This window comes from Felis catus, chromosome C2 (genome assembly GCF_018350175.1).
Source record: "Felis catus isolate Fca126 chromosome C2, F.catus_Fca126_mat1.0, whole genome shotgun sequence".
Taxonomy (NCBI): domain Eukaryota; kingdom Metazoa; phylum Chordata; class Mammalia; order Carnivora; family Felidae; genus Felis; species Felis catus.
This window is the reverse complement of record NC_058376.1, coordinates 13695830-13715455: the sequence shown is the minus strand read 5'-3', so window position 1 is coordinate 13715455 and position 19626 is coordinate 13695830. Positions and strand designations below refer to the sequence as shown.

General features: G+C 45.5%; 1 protein-coding gene across 10 annotated transcripts in view; it reads right to left on the bottom strand.

Annotated features, from left to right (window-relative positions):
- Positions 1-19626, bottom strand: part of TIAM1 (TIAM Rac1 associated GEF 1) — a 399670-nt gene that overhangs the window by 205518 nt on the left and 174526 nt on the right. The window contains exon 1 of one of the 10 annotated variants that reach the window (XM_003991478.5): positions 3487-3628. The exons of the other annotated variants lie outside the window; for them this stretch is intronic. The gene's annotated coding sequence lies outside the window, so the exon portion shown is untranslated. Of the gene's footprint in view, positions 1-3486; positions 3629-19626 lie in introns of those variants that run through there. 10 annotated transcript variants of the gene reach the window in all.

The window sequence follows — 19626 nt, the reverse complement described above, 5'->3', positions numbered from 1 at the left end:
AAACGTGGAAAGGGACCTTGGTAGCCCATCTGCCCCAAATATGGAGAGAACAGATGGGAGAAGTGGCTTTGTTTCATTCTGTTGCAATAACCTTTCACACTTCTGGAAGGCAGCACCCAGGGAAGCTGTGAGGTTGCAAGTACAACCAGAAAGGGCAGGAGGCGAAAACACGCAACGCACGGCACCCCATTAAGTGCCCACTTTGTTCCAAATCACCAGCCAGGTGCCTTACAGGAGTACTCAGAAATCTCACAACAGCCCCCTGAGCAATTTTCATTATTTCCATCTCACAGGAAGGGAAATGCAAGCTCAGAGGGGTTAGGCAACTTTCTGGAAGTCACAGAGCTAGCTACAAGTGGCAGAACAAGAATTCAGATCCACGGGCACCTGACTGGCTCGGTGGGTAGAGCACGTGGCTCTCGATCTCAGGGTCGTGAGTTTGAGCCCCACACTGGATGTAGAGATTACTTAAATAAATAAACTTAAAAGAAAAAAGACTTCAGATCCAGGTCTTTCTGGCTCTAATGTTCTCGTTCTTACACGGTCACAAACTCAGAAAGATTTTCCGAGAAAAACGTTAAAATGCCAAGACTCATGTATTAAATATGAACCAAAATGAAACTTTCTTGGTCATTACAGCAAATTTCCTCTGCCCTAGTACAAAATAAATCTGTATTGTCAAGTAGGTTGAAGGGTACCTACAATTCACATTAAATTACCAGCAAGTCTTATGTAAATTCTAGCTAGAAGTTTCCAAAACAATTTCACAGGGTGTGCCCCAGTGAATGTACAAAACCATCTTAGAACAATTTGATGCGCTGGGTAGGATTCTCGAGAACACCAGGTATGGTTTAATAAAACCGAGAAACATTATTTCAGAGACACATAAAAATGAATACAGAATGTCTGCCTCCTTACAGCCAGGAGACCCAGTTACTTGGTTTTAAAGGCTCTTAACATCTTTTTTGACAGTGTTCCACAGCACAGAATTTTTAAAATGCATGTAAACTTAAGAAAGGAGGCAGTGTTTATGTTTCATTTCAAATACAAACAAAACCCAAAGTTGGTTCTTTCAAATGCCAGTAAAATTGATAATACATTAGCAAGACTGACCAAGAAGAAGAAAAGCACAAATAACCAATGCCAGGAATGACAAAGGAAAACATTTCTGCAGATGGCATACAGTCTTTTAAAATATTATAAAAGGATATTCTGTACAACTTTCTACCAATAAATGTTAATATTTACGTGAAATAGAAAAATTCCTATAAAAGACTATCTAGTTACTAAAACAAGATAATCTTAATGGCCCTATTTCTATTAAACAAATTGAACCTGCCACTTCAAACACACACACACACACACACACACACACACACACACACACACACACACACAATCAGAGCCAAACCTCTTCTTTATGGGAGAGGTAAGAGGACCTTGAGGAAAAAAATAATGATACAGAAATTGTAACATTCTCTCACACCTACCTACACCTACCAATTCATATAGGAGAAGTAATCTAATTCCAAATGTCTACATGAAACAGTCCCATGTGATCTCTGAATACCTTTATGAATAATATACTCTCTTTCTCTGGCTGAGGATTATCGTTCCATTAAACTCCATGTGAACAAGGGTCTATTAGTTAGTTTCACCAGCACTATCACGAGATCCAGTTGGGTTGTCTTTCCTGTTGAGTGAGTTGCTACAGACTTCTTAGGGGTGGAGGAAGCAGGCCACACAACTTCACGCGAGCATCAAGTTCCCATCTCCATGCCATGCTCTTTCTTGAGCCCTCAAGGAACACAGGGCTCTAGCGGTTGTGACAGCCTGGACCATGCAACCTGTTGGCCTTTCCCGGGACGTGTCTACTTTGCTTTAAAAGTCATTTCATTCCAGGGGCACCTGGGTGGCTCAGTCGGTTAAGTGGCGACTTCCATTCAGGTCATGATCTCACGGTCCACGAGTTCAAGCCCCGCGTCAGGCTCTGTGCTGATAGCTAGGAGCCTGGAGCCTGCTTCTGTTTCTGTGTCTCCCTCTCTCTCTGCCCACTCCCCATTCGCACTCTGTCTCTCTCTGCCTTTCAAGAATGAATAAATGTTAAAAAAAAATTTTTTTTTTAAAGTCATTTCATTTTACTTCTGTATCATTAACTTCAGGGAAGCTGAAGGTGGAAGTAAACTAAGTAAAACTGTGGCCACAGCAACCCGGCCCCTGACCCCAAAGTTCAAATGGAAGGTGCCAAGAGAAAGCCAGGCTGCCCCACTGTCGGATCAGGAAGATGACAAAATCAACTATTGATATCCTCCTAATTGCACCCACCCCAGATCAGGGAGAAACACTTGTAAAATGAAATTTGGTTTTCTATCAGCATAATGACAGCCACACATTTCTTCCCTTCTGTGAAGGTGCCCTCAAAATAAGATGATTCTCTAAGAATTCATAGGAAGGATTAGCTTAAACTACACACACACACACACACACACACACACACACACACACACACACAGCTCCCACTGCCCTGCACCAACCTGTTGATCAGATATGAAACAGGTGAATTGGGTAAGTTAGCCCAAAAGCTTCCATCGGACCCTCATGCGGAAGCAAAACCACAAAGCTCTAAAAGGGGCTCCAAAATAAAATCTAAAGAATGTTTACAAGAAACTTTACCTTTGGCCAACTTTATCATTCGCTGCAACATATATTAAGTGTTGCTTGCAATGATCCCAACCAGGGTGCCAGCCTCCACCCAAACTTCCTCTCCCCACCCCGCCCAAATCTGACTTAGGCAATCAACCTGGAGAGAAAGCAGCTGCCATAGAAAAACTCATACTTTTCAAAAAAATTTTCTGGATACACAAATGACACCTCAACGGCTAGGAAGTCTTGAGCTGAACTAAATCAGACACAAAATTAATGAGAAACCCAAGACTTCGGATGCCTCCCTAAAGAATTCCCATACTGACCCGGGGGGCCTGTCGGGCGCCCCAGCTTCAGAACATTCCTTCAGAAATACTGAATCCCAATGGATTCATTGTCAACGGCACTGACCTGGCATTACAGAACGGGCAGCCGGACAGCGGGGACAGTGGGGACAGAACGCACCTCTGGTGGGTAACCTGATCCCCCCGCCTCCCTCCCTCCCACCCTTCCCCATAGGATCCCTGGATACCGAAGGCAAAGGGGTAAAGGTGAAGGGCTCACAAAGCCCCCATCCTCTCTTTACCCTGGAGCCGGGACCCACACAGGCAGTGCCCCCCCCTTCCCCCAGGGATCCCGGCGCAGCGTGGAGACGCTGCTCGCCGATTCCACGGGGCTCGGGGCTCCGGGCTCCGGGCGCACAGGTCCCCTCAACGCCGCCGCCGCCGAGCTCAGGACCCCATCGGCCTCTGCTTGTCCACAGCCGCCTCAGCTGCTTGTCCCTGGCCACCCGACACAAAGAAATTCGCCGGTGGAAAGAATGGGCTTGAAATTAACGCTCACCACTGCTCGGCACGGCGCGCATGCTTCCCCGTCTTGCTTCACGTCTCCAAACTTCCAGTAACAGAAATGAGGAAGCAGCAGCCTTCCCCGGCTTCTGGCGGAGGGAGTGGGCGTAACTTGTGAAGTTTCGTGCTGTGATGAATCTGGTCATTTGGGTGTGTTGGAGAGGGTTTGTCGCTCCTCCCCACCCACCGTCCCCTCCCTCCTCTCCACCTCCCTCCTCTCCACCTCCTTCCCCAATTTAATTCTCCCCTCCATGTTCCCCAGACCAAGAGCCCAGACGGGCTGTCACTCAGGGTCGCGGCTCTGGGCTCCTCACAACCTTAGGGGAAGAGATTTATTCCTAACAGATCTTAACCACTTCACAGATGAACCTGGGCACCCTGCAGACAGCATAAGTTCCTGTCACATTTATTTCGCACATGGCAAGAAGGCAGTGCCTCTTTCTGGATTTGAAAGGCTAGAAATCTTAAATAATTGCACCGTGCTCCCCACCCCAGCACAGGCAGGAATGTGGATAGGTTAGTCAGTGGAGGCCTAATTCCTAAACATCTATTGAAAAAGAGTGGGGGACAGAAAGGCAAAACAAAACACTTACAACTGCCCCTGTTGCCCTGAAAACTTACTACAAAATATTTCAGGCATACGAAAATATACCTGAAAATAAAATAATGAGCCCCCAAGTACCTATCATGTAGCACAAAAAATTAAAATTACCAACATAGTTAGAGCCATCTGTAAACTCCTCCCTGAAAGACATCCCACTTTCCCTCCCCCTAGAAAAATGCCATAAATTTGGTTTCCCACCAGCAATATTTATACCACAGTTCCTGAGCACTCTAAACGATACGCGCTAACTTAAAAGTCCACCCAAAAGCAGTCCAACGATCATCCCTTTGCTAGGCCTGACCTCGGTTCTGAAACAGAAGTTTCATGGAATAAAACTAAAAATGACCGCACACGTTAAATGAAGCCTCAGGTGGCTGGTTAAAGAGAATGAAAGGAATCACAATACAAGAAAATAGGAGATCTAGAATGACAAGTGGAGGCCATATCTGTAACAGGTGAAGCATTCATGGGTGAAATTGATAGATTAATAGAGCATTATCATTTTACAAGGTTAATAGCTGTGTCAAAGCCAAGAATACTGACCCAGGCTGCAAGGGGCATCCCTCAAAGACCCAGGCTACAGAAATAAAAAAACATTCATTAAAGAAGTCCTAATTACTCAAACGCCGGCCAGGGCTATAGGTTGGGAATGACATTCAGAGAAGGGAACTTTCGAGATAATAATGATAAAAGTCAAAAGAATGTAAAGCATGATACATCAAAATTGACTCATATATATATATATGAAGATGAAGAAGGAGATACCTAGTTCATCCTTATATTCCCCTACATAGATGGCATAAGAAGCTAGCATAAGTAGAAAAGTGAGTCACTATTTGTTCCATGAATGAAGTAAATAAACAAAAGAATGCCCATGAAGAACCGTGAAAGAACAAACTGAACAGAGGGGGTGCTTGGAATCAGCGCTGGTGCCTTGCTGGGAAAATCAGTGGACTTTGCCCCCGTGGGAACACTCAACAACAGTGGGGACAATTTTCGGTTGCGACACCTTGGGGGAGCTACTGGCATCTAGCAGGCAGAAGACAAGGATGCTGTACAGGAAAGCCTCCCACGACAAAGAATTATCCAGCCCCAAATGCCAATACTGTTGGCTACTGAGAAGCCCCGGGAGACAGATTTCACCATCAACAGTCACTATATTTATTCATTCCGTATATGATCATCAACATTATGATGAGGCTCTCCAGGGACTTATAAGAATATAGAATAGCATTTCTTCTCCTCTTCCACTGGGCAGCATTTGAGGGCTGGACCATCTGCGTGGGACCAGAAGACGGTGGGCATGGGAGTCAGAAGCAGTAAAGCATTCAGGGATACGGAACACAGCTGGAGGCCCAGGCACTCACTAAGTTAAGGACCTGTGTCAAATGTGGATGGAAATAATCATGGGGGTGGGGAGGAAGATGACGTCAGGCTTGGGTATCAGCTTTAGAATCACAGAGAGCACATCTGGGGGGAGGAGGCATGATACCTTGCTGAAAGAGATATGAAAGATACACAGACAAAGCAGGCTTATCACAGTCACCAGCCATTTCTCCACTGACAATCTTTAGCTGGAGACGCTCCATTGAGAACAGGAAGGATGTTTAATCTCATTACAGCTTATCGAAAAGAAAGTTACAAATCCGCTTACAGGAAAAAGAATACAAGCACCACCACTGTCTACCAGTTAGGGTGAAGGACCTACAAAGTGAAGATATCTTTTCTACAGGTTTTCTGGTCTCATCACTACCTAAGAAGTGTTTCCTTTAACTCTAGAATGCTATATACGCCTTTTTTTCTTCTTTCTTATATTATTTTTTAAGTTTACTTATTTATTTTGAGAGAGAAAGGACAAGTGGGGGAAAAGGGGGAGAGAGAGAGAGACAGAGAGAGACAGAGACAGAGAGAGAATCCCAAGCAGGCTCCACACTCAGCACAAAGCCCAACGGGGCCAAACTCACAAACCATGAGATCGTGACCTGAGCCGAAACCAAGAGTCAGATGCTTAACCGATTGAGCCACCCAGGCGCCCCTCTTTCTGATATTACTTAATTTCTGCTTGGAGAGGAGAAGAGCCTTGCCCTTGTTGCTCAGTGTTTCTCAAAAGGGGACACAGAACGGTGGGTTGGCTCCTCTGGAATCCCCTTGCAGCCTAACACACGGTATGTATGTGATAAGTGCATGTTGCATAGAACTGAATCAGTCTTCACCTCATTGCCCATCTCTCAGGCCTAAAAGTAAAGACTCTCCTATAGTCACTTCTGGAGGAATCTTCAGGGCACCCTGGGTTCAAGAGTCTGAACTACCTGTGAGCACATATAAAACCTGCTGGTTTCAGGGCGCCTGGGTGGCTCGGTGGGTTGAGCGACCGACTTCAGCTCAGGTCATGATCTCGGGGTTTGTGAGTTCAAGCCCCACATTGGGCTTGCTGCTGTCAGCACGGAACCTGCTTTGGATCCTCTGTCCCCCTCTCTCTCTCTGCCCCTCCCCGGCTTGTAGTCTCTCTCTCTCTCTCAAAAATGAACATTAAAAAAAAAAAAAAAATTGGAGGGGCGCCTGGGGTTAATCGTCCAACTTCGGCTCAGGTTATATCATGGTTCATGAGTTTGAGCCCCACATTGGGCTCTCTGCTGATGGCTCAGAACCTGGAGTCTGCTTCAGATTCTGTGTCTCCCTCTCTCTCTCTCTCTGCCCCTCTCCCGCTCATGATCTGTCTCTCAAAAATAAATAAACATTAAAAAAATTAAAAATTTAAAAATCCTGCTGATTTCGTTCAGGGGCTGAGAGGTTGCACAAGACCCGACACAGGTGAAAGCCCACCAACATCAGAACACAAGAGGTGCTCGGGCAGCGGCCGCCAGCCCCCGGCAGGGCTGCTCTTCGCATTAAAGGAAAGAAGGGTGCCAAGTAGTGGCCCTCTCCACACACCCCTGTACAAATGGGTGGTAAAGACACCCTATCCCTCATTATATCATCAGCTTCTTAACCTGCGGTTCTAAAAGCCACTGGTCTTGCTGCTTCTTTTTTTTTTCAACGTTTATTTATTTTTGAGAGACACAGAGAGACTCAGAGAGACCGAGTGCAAGTGGGGGAGGGGCTGAGGGAGAGGGAGACCCAGAATCCGAAGCAGGCTCCAGGCTCCGAGCTGTCAGCACAGAGCCCGACACAGGACTGGAACGTACAAACCGCAAGATGGTGGCCTGAGCAGAAGTCGAACATTCAACCGACCGAGCCGCCCAGGCGCCCCTGGTCTTGTTTCTGAAAACCAAGGAAAGGAGAAGGAAATGAGAATGTGAGCACGGTTACGAGTCCCGCCAAAAGCAATGAACCTAATCATGAATGTACGGCGTTTCTGTTCCAAAGAAATGCAACCAGTAGAGGGAGCACAGTCAACTTTTGTCTTTAACAATTTCCCAAGATCAGGAAAAACCTGGGGACAGTGTTAAGTGATAGAAGGCACAAAAATAATCAACCATTACCACAAATAAGATTTATGTAAAACTATTTTGAAAAACTGTAAGTCATGACACCCTTATGAGGCATTTGTACTGTTCATGGATATTTACACAAGAGCCAGCTACACAGATATAAGAAGGTCATATAACGAATAAATAAATACATGTTGGGCAACAACATTTGGTAGGTGGGGGAGGAAACTCACAAAGGGCCAAACATCTCTCTTTCCCTTTGTCAGCTGAATTTACGCCCAGAAGCAAAAAACGATGCGGAGTTTATTTAAGTTATTTTCCCCATAGATTTTAATTCAGTCTTTATCGTGCTGTTTTCTAAATTTGACCTCCCATAGCCGACTTTTAAAATTCCTTTCAAACTGTGTCCTCAATGACACAAATGCCTTCCTTTTTTATTAAATAAAAAAAAATGTTTTTTTAACGTTTACTTGCTTTTTGAGAGAGACAGAGCGTGAGCGGGCGAGGGGCAGAGAGAGAGACACACACACAGAATCGGAAGCAGGCTCCAGGCTCTGAGCTGTCAGCACAGAGCCTGATGCGGGGCTCAAACTCATGAACCGTGAGATCATCACCTGAACCGAAGTCAGTTAACCGACTGAGCCACCCAGGCACCCCCACAAATGCCCTCCTTAAGCAAGACTCTTCTGGATTTCAGTTCAAGGATCTTCGGAACCAACGTGATCAAACACCAGGGCAACTTAACCGAAAAAGCATTGCAATCAGCAGAGCCGACAAGGTCCAAGAATGCGATGCCAGCTCCGGCAATGGTTCTTACCTGCACCTACCCCAGCACCTACCCCGGCAAGCGCAGACAGCTGTGGTGGGCTCCCAGGAACACGTCCACGACTGTCCACATCAACCTGCTGTCGCCTAGCAACAGCAAGCCCGCAGCCCAGCTGGAGAAAAAGAGCATTCTCCTCCTCAAGTTAGGGGAAGTCCCCCAGGGGTGCCGACGAACACCGATGATCTGAACCCAAGCAGATGACCCCCCGCGATGACTGCAGACCCAAATCCAGATGCCCTGCATTATCCAGCATCGCTCTGGAAATTGAGAAGCTTCTCCATGAATACATTTTGTGGCTAGCTACCAACGGATTGCCAAGATCAATTTTTTTCTATTTGAAACCGATTAAAAGTCTAACTATGGATCCATCCGACCCACTCTTGTGCCGGACGGTGTGAGGATCACCAGGAACATGGACATGTTTGAAAACCCTTGATTCAGCACTGGATGAGGCCTTCCTTCTCTCTGAGAGACAAACCGAGGCCCTTCCTTTCAGACAATGTCTTCAACTGCAGACCCTCATTACATTTGATTGGATACAGGGGCACCCGGGTGGCTCAGTCGATCAAGCATCTGACTCTTGATTGCAGCTCAGGTCATGATCTCACAGTTTGTGAGTTCAAACCCCACATCGGGCTGTGTGCTGAAAGTGCAGAGTCTTCTTGGGATTCCCTCTCTCTCTCCCTCTCTCTCTCTGCCCCGCCCCTGCTCATGCTCGCTCGCTCTCTCTCTCTCTCTCTCTCTCTCCCTCTCTCTCTCTGTCTCAAATTAAATAGACTTTAAAAATTTTTGATTTGAGGGGCACCTGGGTGGCTCAGTCGGTTAAGCGGCCAACTTAGGCTCAGATCATGATCTTGTGGTCCGTGAGTTCGAGCCCCACGTCGGGCTCTGCACTGACAGCTCAGAGCCTGGAGCCTGTTTCGAATTCTGTGTCTCCCTCTCTCTCTGACCCTCCCCTGTTCATGCTCTGTCTCTCTCTGTCTCAAAAATAAATAAACGTTAAAAAAAAATTAAAAAAAAATTTTTTTTATTTGATACAAAAATGTTTTACAACTTAAATCTTACACCAACCTTAGTGACTTTGAATACGGTTTTCTCCATCTGAAAACCAAATGCCTAACAAATAAGCAGAGTAATCCTGAAAAATATAAAATCAGAAACACACCAAGAAAATCTCACCAGCCTTTAAATGCCACCTGGATCCAGAATACACTTCAAGGACTGAATGGGTAGCAAGTTCCTTACAATCCAGAGGCTTTGATTTTCTCCAACTATTAAATGGCAATATCCCAATTAATATTCTCTGGCCTCCTAGTTCTACCTTCCAGTTGTGTGTTTCCAGGATTGTAAAACTCCCATTGCTTTCATGGCCCCAAATGACAACGCCTTGCCCAACAACATTTGTCTCACACGCCGAAGTCAAGAGTCTCAGGACTCACCGGTGGCTCACGCACTTATGACTGAAGCCAGGCTTGTAACTGGAGGGGAGAGGGGAAAAGGGAGGAAGTGCAATCCAAGGATAAAGGTAACAGAGAAGGCAAAGGAAAAGTCCATGAACCTCTAGCACTGAATAGCAATAAACCATATGGGGCCAGATGCTGTCCTGCCCACACACACAGCGAGGCTGTTGGTGCCAAAGGCCCTGTGAGCCTTGCACAAGAGGTACGTGTGGTTCGTGGGGGCGAGAGCATCTGGGTTTTCCCTGGCGTGGGCTCTTTCAGACACCTCTCTGCTCGGCAGCAATAAACAATAATAATTATTATTGGCACTAACAGTGAGATCGTGCTGAATAAACTCATGTAAGAAGATAAGAAGTCAAGTTCTAATTTCAGTCTTGCCTTCTCTCCAAAGAATGTGCAGCCGAGATCGCCTTACAGTCCTCGATGTAGCCCCTAGGGAGTGCTCCCAGGGGGCGTTCAGGGAGCAGTCCCACTGAGGAGGCCTCGTTTGGTCAAGGGAGAAGCCAGGGTGTGTAATGAGAAGGCCTTGTTCAAGTCCAGGCCTCCTCCAACAAGCAGAGCCAAGCCATGTGGCTTCCCTTTCGGTAAAATGGGAAGTTGAAATCGACGCCTAAGGACAACCCATCGGGTTGTGTGGATAAACAGGCTTTGCGTGGGGCACATGCCCAGAGATTTCCTTAAGAGGCACTAAACGTACAAATACAATTTGCAGTCAGGAAGTAAGCAACCATGTTAGTGTTTTAAATGTTTTTGAGGTTTTCGTATTGCTATTTGGGTCACGGATAGAAGTATAGTTCAGATACTGGTTATGCACGTGGTGAGAGAGTGGGGGCCCTTCCAACACCCCGGGGCCTCAGAGAGACCCCGTGAGCCCTTGCTCGAGTCCCTGTTGTGGGGAAGCAGCAAGCCCCCTCATGAGGATTGCCACAGCGAGACACAGAGGCCCTTGGAGCTCACCAAAGATAACCAACATTAAGAGGACTTGTTTTGGGGGCTCTTGGGTGGCTCAGTTGGTTGAGCGTCTGACTTCGGCTCAGGTCATGATCTCACGGTTTGTGGGTTCGAGCCCCATGTCGGGCTCTGTGCTGACAGCATGAGACCTGGAGCCTGCTTCGGATTCTTTATCTCCGTCTCTGCCCCTCCTCCCACTCATGCTCTGTCACTATCCCTCAAAAATAAGATAAAACACTAAAAAAAAAAAAGTACTCGTTTTTATGGTTGATGATTTTGATTTTTATTTTATATTAAAACATTGGTAATTATCCTTTCATAGTTCATGGGCCAAAACCTTTTGGAGGAAGGGTAGGTGGGAACAAGGTGAGATAGATAGTACGGACACACATAGCACATGGGTGCGATGGTGACGTGAAAAGGACCATGCCCATGGATGTGTTTCTAGCACCTGACATCTTACACAGTCCTCTGCTCAGGATGGGCCCATAATCAGTGAAAATTAGGTGACTTTTTTTTTTAACTTTTTAAATTTTCTATTTAATTTTTAACGTGTATTTATTTTTGAGAGAGAGAGAGAGACAGAGCTCGAGCAGGTGAGGGGCAGAGAGAGGGGGAGACATGGAATCCAAAGCAGGCTCCAGGCTCTGAGCTGTCAGCACAGAGCCCGACGCAGGGCTTGAATTCACAAGCTGTGAGATCATGACCTGAGCTGAAGTCGGACGCTCAACCGACTGAGCCACAAGGCGCCCCTAAAATTAGGTGACTTCTGATGTCAGAGAAAACATGCAAATGAGAATCCACTTGTCTTGCTTTCCTTTCTAAGAACATAGACATTTGATTTTATGGACCTTATGAGTACTTGGTGGCATTTTCCCTGACGTAAACAAAACTCCAACATGCAAAGATTATTTTCAATCAGAAAATACAACAAGCGTATATCTTAGAATATCAAGTGAACGGGGTGGGCAACACAGAGGCGCAGACCCAAATACATAAGAGTGAGGAAGGGCTTCTGATTATTCACCCATTTGAGGTCAGAAGGGTTAAGTGACTCACTCAGGCTCACATAATAAAATAATGGCAGATCCAGTCTAGAACCCAGATCTACTGAAACAAATCTGCTGTATGTCCTGCCCACTCCATTATTCCCTCCTTAAAAAAAAAAAAAAAAAAAAAAATCCATCAAATAAACATTAAATGTAGTCTGTGCATATATAATTTGGCCCCAACACAGTACAAAAGGCACATATAAATAAAGAATGATAGAAATTGAGCCCATCGAAAAGTAATAAGCAAACCATAATAACCGGATGCCTGAGACACTGCTTGGCTCAGCCCCAGATGGCCAACAAGAGGCTCAGAGACCTGGGACGGAAGGACGCAGTCAAGCCGGGGCGGCTGAAGGCAGCCTGATTCAGCAGCAGCCGGCATCCTCCCAAACAAATTACAGTGCTAGGCTTGGCGAGACTGCAGGTAAGGCTGGCGGAGACGCAGGACGGATTCGTGCGTACATGCCCAAGGGGTCATGTGGGCATCCTGGCCAAAGACAAGGCCTCCTCCGATTTCTGCCCAAGAAATTAAAACCTGTCTCTACAGATACTACAACGGATACTGCAAAACAGCATCCTTTCGCCTGCACCAGAACGTGCACCTGTAGCCCTCTGCACGGTTGGCAAAACGTGTAAACAGCCCAGGTGTCCATCCGCAGATGAACAGATGAACAAAAGGGGGCCCATCCATACGACAGATGAATACACGGCCATCAAAAGGAATGAAGTTCAGAACAGGATCCAAAAGGATGAATCTTGAAAAGATTCAAAGCAAAACAACGCTTTGCATAATTCCGCTGATATGAAATATCTACAAATCGGCCAATTCAAATTCTCGGAAAGGAAGACTCCGGGTTACCAAATGCCGGGGGGGGGGGGGGGGGGCGGGGAGGACAGGGGGCATGGGAATCACAGCATAATGGTTGGAGCGTTACTGTTTCAGCCACGAAAGAGTTTGGGACATAGACAGTGGTGATCATGGTAGAATACTTTGAATGTAATCAATGCCACGGAACAGTACGTGTAACAATGGTCAAAATGGCAAATTTTATGTTACGTAGATTTTACCGTAACTTTTTTTTAAAGACCCCCCCCAAAAAAAAGAAAGAAAAGAAACCCCACATCATTTTCAATCTATTGGCTCAGGACCACTTAGCTTTTCAAGACATTGCTGCTCAAAAACCAAAAGGAATCAAAACGTTAATCTAAGCACATTAACCAGCTTTAAAATGTACCTGTTCTCCCTGTCACTTTACCATGATCTTAATCTTAATCTCATAACTAAAAGAGCAGATTTTCTCTGATTGCAAGAGATTAAATGGGATTGTCTAACCGACGAAATTCAGGCTGTTACAATTATAACGACGAAATTAAGGCTTTTGCAATTATAACGACGAAATTCAGGCTTTTGCAATCACAAAGGTAAAACAAGGAATACCTCTTCGCATGCAAAGCTTTCACAGCGCGCAGGGCAGGCATCACAGTCACACCTGTAGGCAACACTCCTGACCCTACATCGGCTTCCCCCAACCTGTTCCCATCCTAATTTCAAAGCAGATCAAGAAACCTACAAGGGGTGGACCGAAGTCCGGCACCATCAGAGTGAGAGAAATAAATCAAACTCAAGTGACCAATTGAATACATGAAATGGCACACATCTGGGCAACCACATTTTGCACATTTGACGGACCCGAAATGGCCAGGAATTCCTTTTCTAGTCATCAGCCCATCACCTAACCCTTGGAAAGCCTCAGCCTCTCATCTCTCAAGTGGGTTATAATAGTATTTCGCTCGTGACGCTACTCAAGAGTGAATCACGTTTCCTGAGCACTTCGTGAAAACCACAGGGCTGGTGGGGGGAGGGGAGGCTGCTCATCCATTTTTGTACCCGGTCCTCATGCCAACAAAGCATAGACACTAGACCCATTTCACAGATAGAGAGACTGAGGCACAGAAAGGTTAAGTGAACTGCACAAAGCCGCCTGGCACGCAGGAGTCAAGTCTGAAATTCCAACCTGTTCTCTCTGAGGCGGGGACGGTAGCTGTCCCTCATTTGACTGCTACATCTGGCCTATTTCTTGTCACCTTGCGTGTGTTTTCATTATCGCCATCATCTTTAGCAGTCACACATGCTGGGCTTGCAACGTCAGAGAGCCGAACCTGACTCTCGAAGCCTGAGCTTGCTCACGGGGCACCTCACGCCCCTCTCAAGACCAAACGTAGCAGGCCAGCGACATACTTCGGGGCTTGCCACGAAGCTCCTGGCAGGTAACCGTCACTCCGTGACGAACAAGGTATCTAAGAGAAGCAAGTGAAACTGGGCAACAAAGAATATGCACAAGGTATGTGTAGGAATCTCATAAATGGATTCACTGGACCCTCTTGCAGAACCAAGTTCCCCTGCAAAAGGCAAGTTCAAGGTCTGGAGTGAGATAATTGACCATTAGGTGGTTATTTTATATTCCACCATTCACAGTGGTGGTTCACGATTAAAAAAAAAAAAAAAAAAAAACCATAAGGAACAGAATTTTTGCTCCCGCTCTCCCAGACTTCCCAGTAAAACATAGCAGGTGACTCACAGGATGACACAGTGTCCCCGATGCAGGCACCGAGAGTGACACATGCCGGCCATTTGGTGTGGGGTAGGCTCACACAAGCAGGTGGACAGACTTCACCAGATCACCTGAAACACCAAGGCTCGGCCTTCCCCTCCCAGCCATCTGGTTTCTGAGACACAGGATTTCCTCCACATTGGGTGGCAATGACAGAATCCTTGCTGAGGGCTGGCATGAGGGCCGGCCATGACCAAGACAAGCCATCTCCAACTTTCACTTTTCTAGCTCCAACGAAGTCACACACCTTTCTTAGAGGTGGGCGTATGATTCAGACTTCTGGCTCCTGCCAAAGCCCTGGACCCTGAGTGCCTTCGTTCTTTTTTCTGGCCACAGACAGAACTCAGCCCCTTAAAGAACAACTGTAAACTTTTGCCCACAGAACTTCCCATTGGGCAAAAATTAGTCAGGTTGGCTGGGTCTGAGGTCAGCAACCTCCTGAAGGAACACTCACCAGACAGCCTACCCTATCCCCAAGAAAGTCAAATATAACTGTTAATGAACTGCCCATTTCCACAGTCTCATAGATACATATTGACACATACGTAGATCCTATTGGATCATTCTATTTCTTAATATTAACCAAAAACAAGATTCCTGGTCTTTAGCATTAGCATCAGCTTTGTTTTCATAAGGACTCGGTACCAACTTGTGCTATTTGCTTCCATGGGGACTCACCTTTACTCTGAGCATACACGTGACCTTGGACTTGAGGTCTTCCTTCACTGTCACCTTCTCAGTGAGATATTCCTAGCCACTCCCCAACCCTTCCCCCACCCCCCACCACCCCCACTCTCCCCTGGCTCATTTCCCTTCTCACTTCCCTAATTCATTGTTTGTTCCTGTAAACATACGTGGGCAAGGATGTTGATCCATTCTTCTCCCAACTCTATCTTGAGTGCCTACAAGAAAGTTTTGCACATGGCAGACCCTCAACAAATATTTGTTGACTTCGACTGAATACACTCTCGTCATGATAACGAAGACCAGAAGCATGATCAGAACCACCCAGGCCTGAGATCGCTCCTTGAATTCCAGAAGTAAAGTCCTGTACCACTTTCTTCTGAACCCCAAACAACAGGAAGAGAAACAGGGAACAAGGAGGGAAGTGTACATTTATTCCAACAATATGCAAGTGCTTGGACTTTTCAACGTAAGCTAAGGATTTTCAAGACGCAGCATGCTAAATCTCTGAAACGCCATTTTGTTAACCCAAAGACCAATAATCTCTCCATACAGTCAACATCACGCATCCCACCCTCAGCTCACCACCTCCCATTTTTCCAGACCAACCCCCTCAGACCACCACCTTGGGGTCTGTCACAGTCCTCCCGGGTCTGTCACTGAGTTCCCTTCCTTAACTCCCTGGCCCCTCTACCACTTGGTCACATCCATTTGACAAAGATACCACCTGGTTAGATCCAACCAACTAATTCCCCGGTGGGTACCTGCACTCAGAGAGCTAAACAGTCCACTGGTCCTCCTTTAAACCCATGACCACTAACGGCAAGTCCGCCCTAAATGAAAGTGGCAATCTCATACCAAAGTTCCCAGTCCATCCACCCCTTCGTGAAGTTCACATCTACCCTTCTTGTCCCAAGTGCCCAATAATCTCTCCTCACCTTTTTTCTCAGCGGATGATCTCTTGTCCTCCTCCTGTGAGAAAACTGAAGCAACTGGATAGGACTATCACAACTTCCAAGCCTGTGTATATACACCAACAAGCGTCTGTCTGTACCCAAATGCTCTACAGGAAACAATCCACATCCCATCTAAAACCAATCCCTCCTCCTGTGACGAGACCCTACACAACCCCTTCCTGCACTCAAGGACAATGTTCCAGCAATTTCCCTCTCTCTCCTCTCCACTATCAAATTTCTTTGCTCTCCTGGAGCATCCCAGCAGTAGGAAGAGATGCCTTTTTCCTCTAAATCCAAATCCCCTGTCAACACGCCCACCGGTGCCACTATACTCTGAGCAACCATCTTCTCTCTGCTAGGCTACAGCCAAACTCCGTAACAAGTCTCCCTGTTTATACAGTCCAGTCTCACCCAAGAGCCAGAGGGGTCTCTCTGATGTGCAAATCAGAGCACACTAACCTCTGCTCAATCAAGGGGTAAAAGCCAAATTCCCTGGAAGGGTCTACGAAGCCTGTCATCTCTCACCTCCTGCTCCTTCTCCCCTTGCTCATGTCACGTCAGCCACACTTGGCCTCTCTGATGGTCCCCGAACTTTCCAGACGCACTCCCTCTTTCTGGAAAATTCCAGATACTCATTTAGTTAATACCTTTAAGTCCTCATTCAGATGGTACTTTCTCATGACTGTATCCTAAGTGGCTCGAACTTTCCCCCCCAAAATGGCCCCTCTTCCCAAAGCAGCTCTACTTTTCCTTTTTTCCATGATAATTTTGCTATCTTTTTTCTAAGTTTACTTATTAATTTTGAGAGAGGGCGCAGGCGTGTAAGTGTGCACATGCAACCAGGGTAGGGGCAGAGAGAAGGAGAGAGAGAATCCCAAAGCAGGCTCCCTGCTCTCAGTGTGGAGCACGAGGCAGGGCTCAATCCCAGGAACCGTAGGACCATGACCTGAGCCCAAGTCAGGAGTTGGATTGAGCCACACAGGTGCCCCTACTTTTCCTTTTTACGAGAGCACCTACCACCTTCTAGCACGTTATAGCATTAAATTAATTAATTAAAATAAAGAAATATTAATAACTAAATGCGATTAACAAACAATTGTTTATTATTTAATGGTAACGCACAAAGACAAGGATCTTTGTCTCTTTTGTTCACTGAAGTATCCCGACAACCTAGGACAGTGCCCAGCACAATGCAGGACCTAAAAGACCAAATGCTGAGTGAATAAAACACTATTTCCTTTTCCTGCCAGTTGGCAGAATGAAGTAGGGAAGGACAAAAATATGAAAAATAAAGAAAGAGAAAGTAAAAGAGAGACTACAGTGAGAACGTCTAATATTCAGGAAAACAAAGAGAACTGGGCAGAAAAGATACAGGCTGGGAATTTCCCCAGATGCACAACAGACACCGATCCACAGATTCCAGGAGCCCTACAAACCCCAAAGAGAACAAAGAAGAAGAAACTTACACCTAGACATGTCATAGCGGAACTGGAAAAACCGAAGAGAAAATCTGTACAAAGAGCAGGAGGAAGCCTGCGGGCCTACACGGAGACAACCTTGGGCTGCCAGCTGACTCCTCACCACAAACGAGAGCCAGAAGACGAGCTGTTATCTCCTCAGTGTTCAAGGAAAACAACTGCCAACCTAGAATACCACGCGGAGTAGAAATAAAGACCATCTGGAACAGAGATAAAATAATAATATCTTGGGAGGTTTCAAGTAATATGAAAGAACACAAGCTATGCCACAACAATATCTTAATACCAGGTAGGAGTAAAAGGAGTTAAAATACTCTAATGCCCCAGTATGGTCTGGAAGGGATAAAAGTACCAATTTACATAAGACTTTGTAATCTAAGTTAATGATGGTAATCTTGGATCAGAAAGAGATTTTAGGGGCACCTGGTTGACTCAGTTGGCAGAACTTGCAACTCTTGATCTCAGGGTTGTGGGATCAAGCCCTATGTTGGGTGCAGAGATGACTTAAAAATAAAATCTTTAGGTGGCTCAGTTGGGTAAGCATCCAACTCTTGATTTTGATTCAGGTCATGATCTGATGGTTGTGAGACTGGGCCCCGTGTCTGGTTCCATGCTGAGCGTAGAGCCTGCTTAAGATTCATTCTCTCTCTCCCCTGCCTTCTCTCTCTATCCCCCACACCTCTGCCCCTCTCCCGTGCACACGCACACTCTCTCTCAAAAAATTACAATAAAGAAATAAAATAAAATCCTTAAAAAAAGAGACTTTATTTAAGACCAACATAAAAGTAAATAATAATTCTGATTACATTCAGACTGAAAATGTATTTACTTAAAAAATAATTATTTATTTTAAAAATAAGTAAGAGAATGAAAGACAAGCCATGCTGGGAAACCATATTTGCAACTCATACAACCCACAAAGGCATATTATCCAGAATACATTAAACACACATGCACACACGCACGTGCACACACACGCACACAGAAATCAATAAGAAAAGATCAACTACCAAATGGAAAATTACAAGTGATTTGAACTGGCGGTCCACAAAAAAGGATATTCCAAATGACCAATAAACCTATGAAGAGGGGTTTAATGCTACTGATCATCAGGAAAATGTAAATTAAAATCAAGAAATCCACTTTTTATCAGAATAGCTAGAATTCAAATGAGTGATAATGAGGTGTCCGTGAGGACATGATGCAACAGGAACTCCCTTACCCTCCTAGGGAGAATGTAACTACCTAACCTGTAAAAGATGAAGAATCAGCAATTCCGCTCCAAGACATACCCCAAGAAACGCATGCCCACGTGCTCTAGGGAAGATGTCCCAGAAAGTTCTTTCTTTGCAGCATTATTCACAATAGCCAAGCATTAGAACTCACCCAAGTGCTCATCAGTCTTAGAATGGCTACATCAGTTAGTCTATTCACACAATACAACTGTGTAATAATGAATATGGAGCTACACACAAAAGAAATGTATCTCATTTTTTAAAAAGGTGAGGAAATGAAACCAGACCTAGAATGGTAAATACAAAATGATTCCATTCATATAAGGTTCAAGAACAAGCAAAACTAAACTGCAGTGCTTAGAGATACATGTTTGAGTCATACAACTGTGAAAAAAGCAAAAACACAATTCCATAAAAGTCAAGCCCAATTACTACCCTTAGGAAGTGGAAGGAAGCACCTGGGTGGCTCAGCCCGTTAAGCATCCAACTTCGATTCAGGTCATGATCTTGTGGTTCGTGGGTTCAAGCCCCACATTGGGCTCTGTGCTGACAGCTCAGAGCCTGGAGCCTGCTTTGGATTCTGTGTCTTCCTCCCTCTGCCCCTCCCCTGCTCTCACTCTCTCTCAAAAATATACAAACATTAAAAAAAATTTTTTTTTACATTAAAAAAATTTTTTTAAGAGTAGGTAAAATCACATTAAAACTATCTTAGAGAAAAAATATTTCCCACCAAATATTAACCCCCCTCCCATACAAGAAAGCCTCTTAATTTTAGGCTCTAGGTATAAATCCTGTATAAATAACTTCTTCATTAAATCTCTGTAAAGTTCAGTAAGGCAGATAATG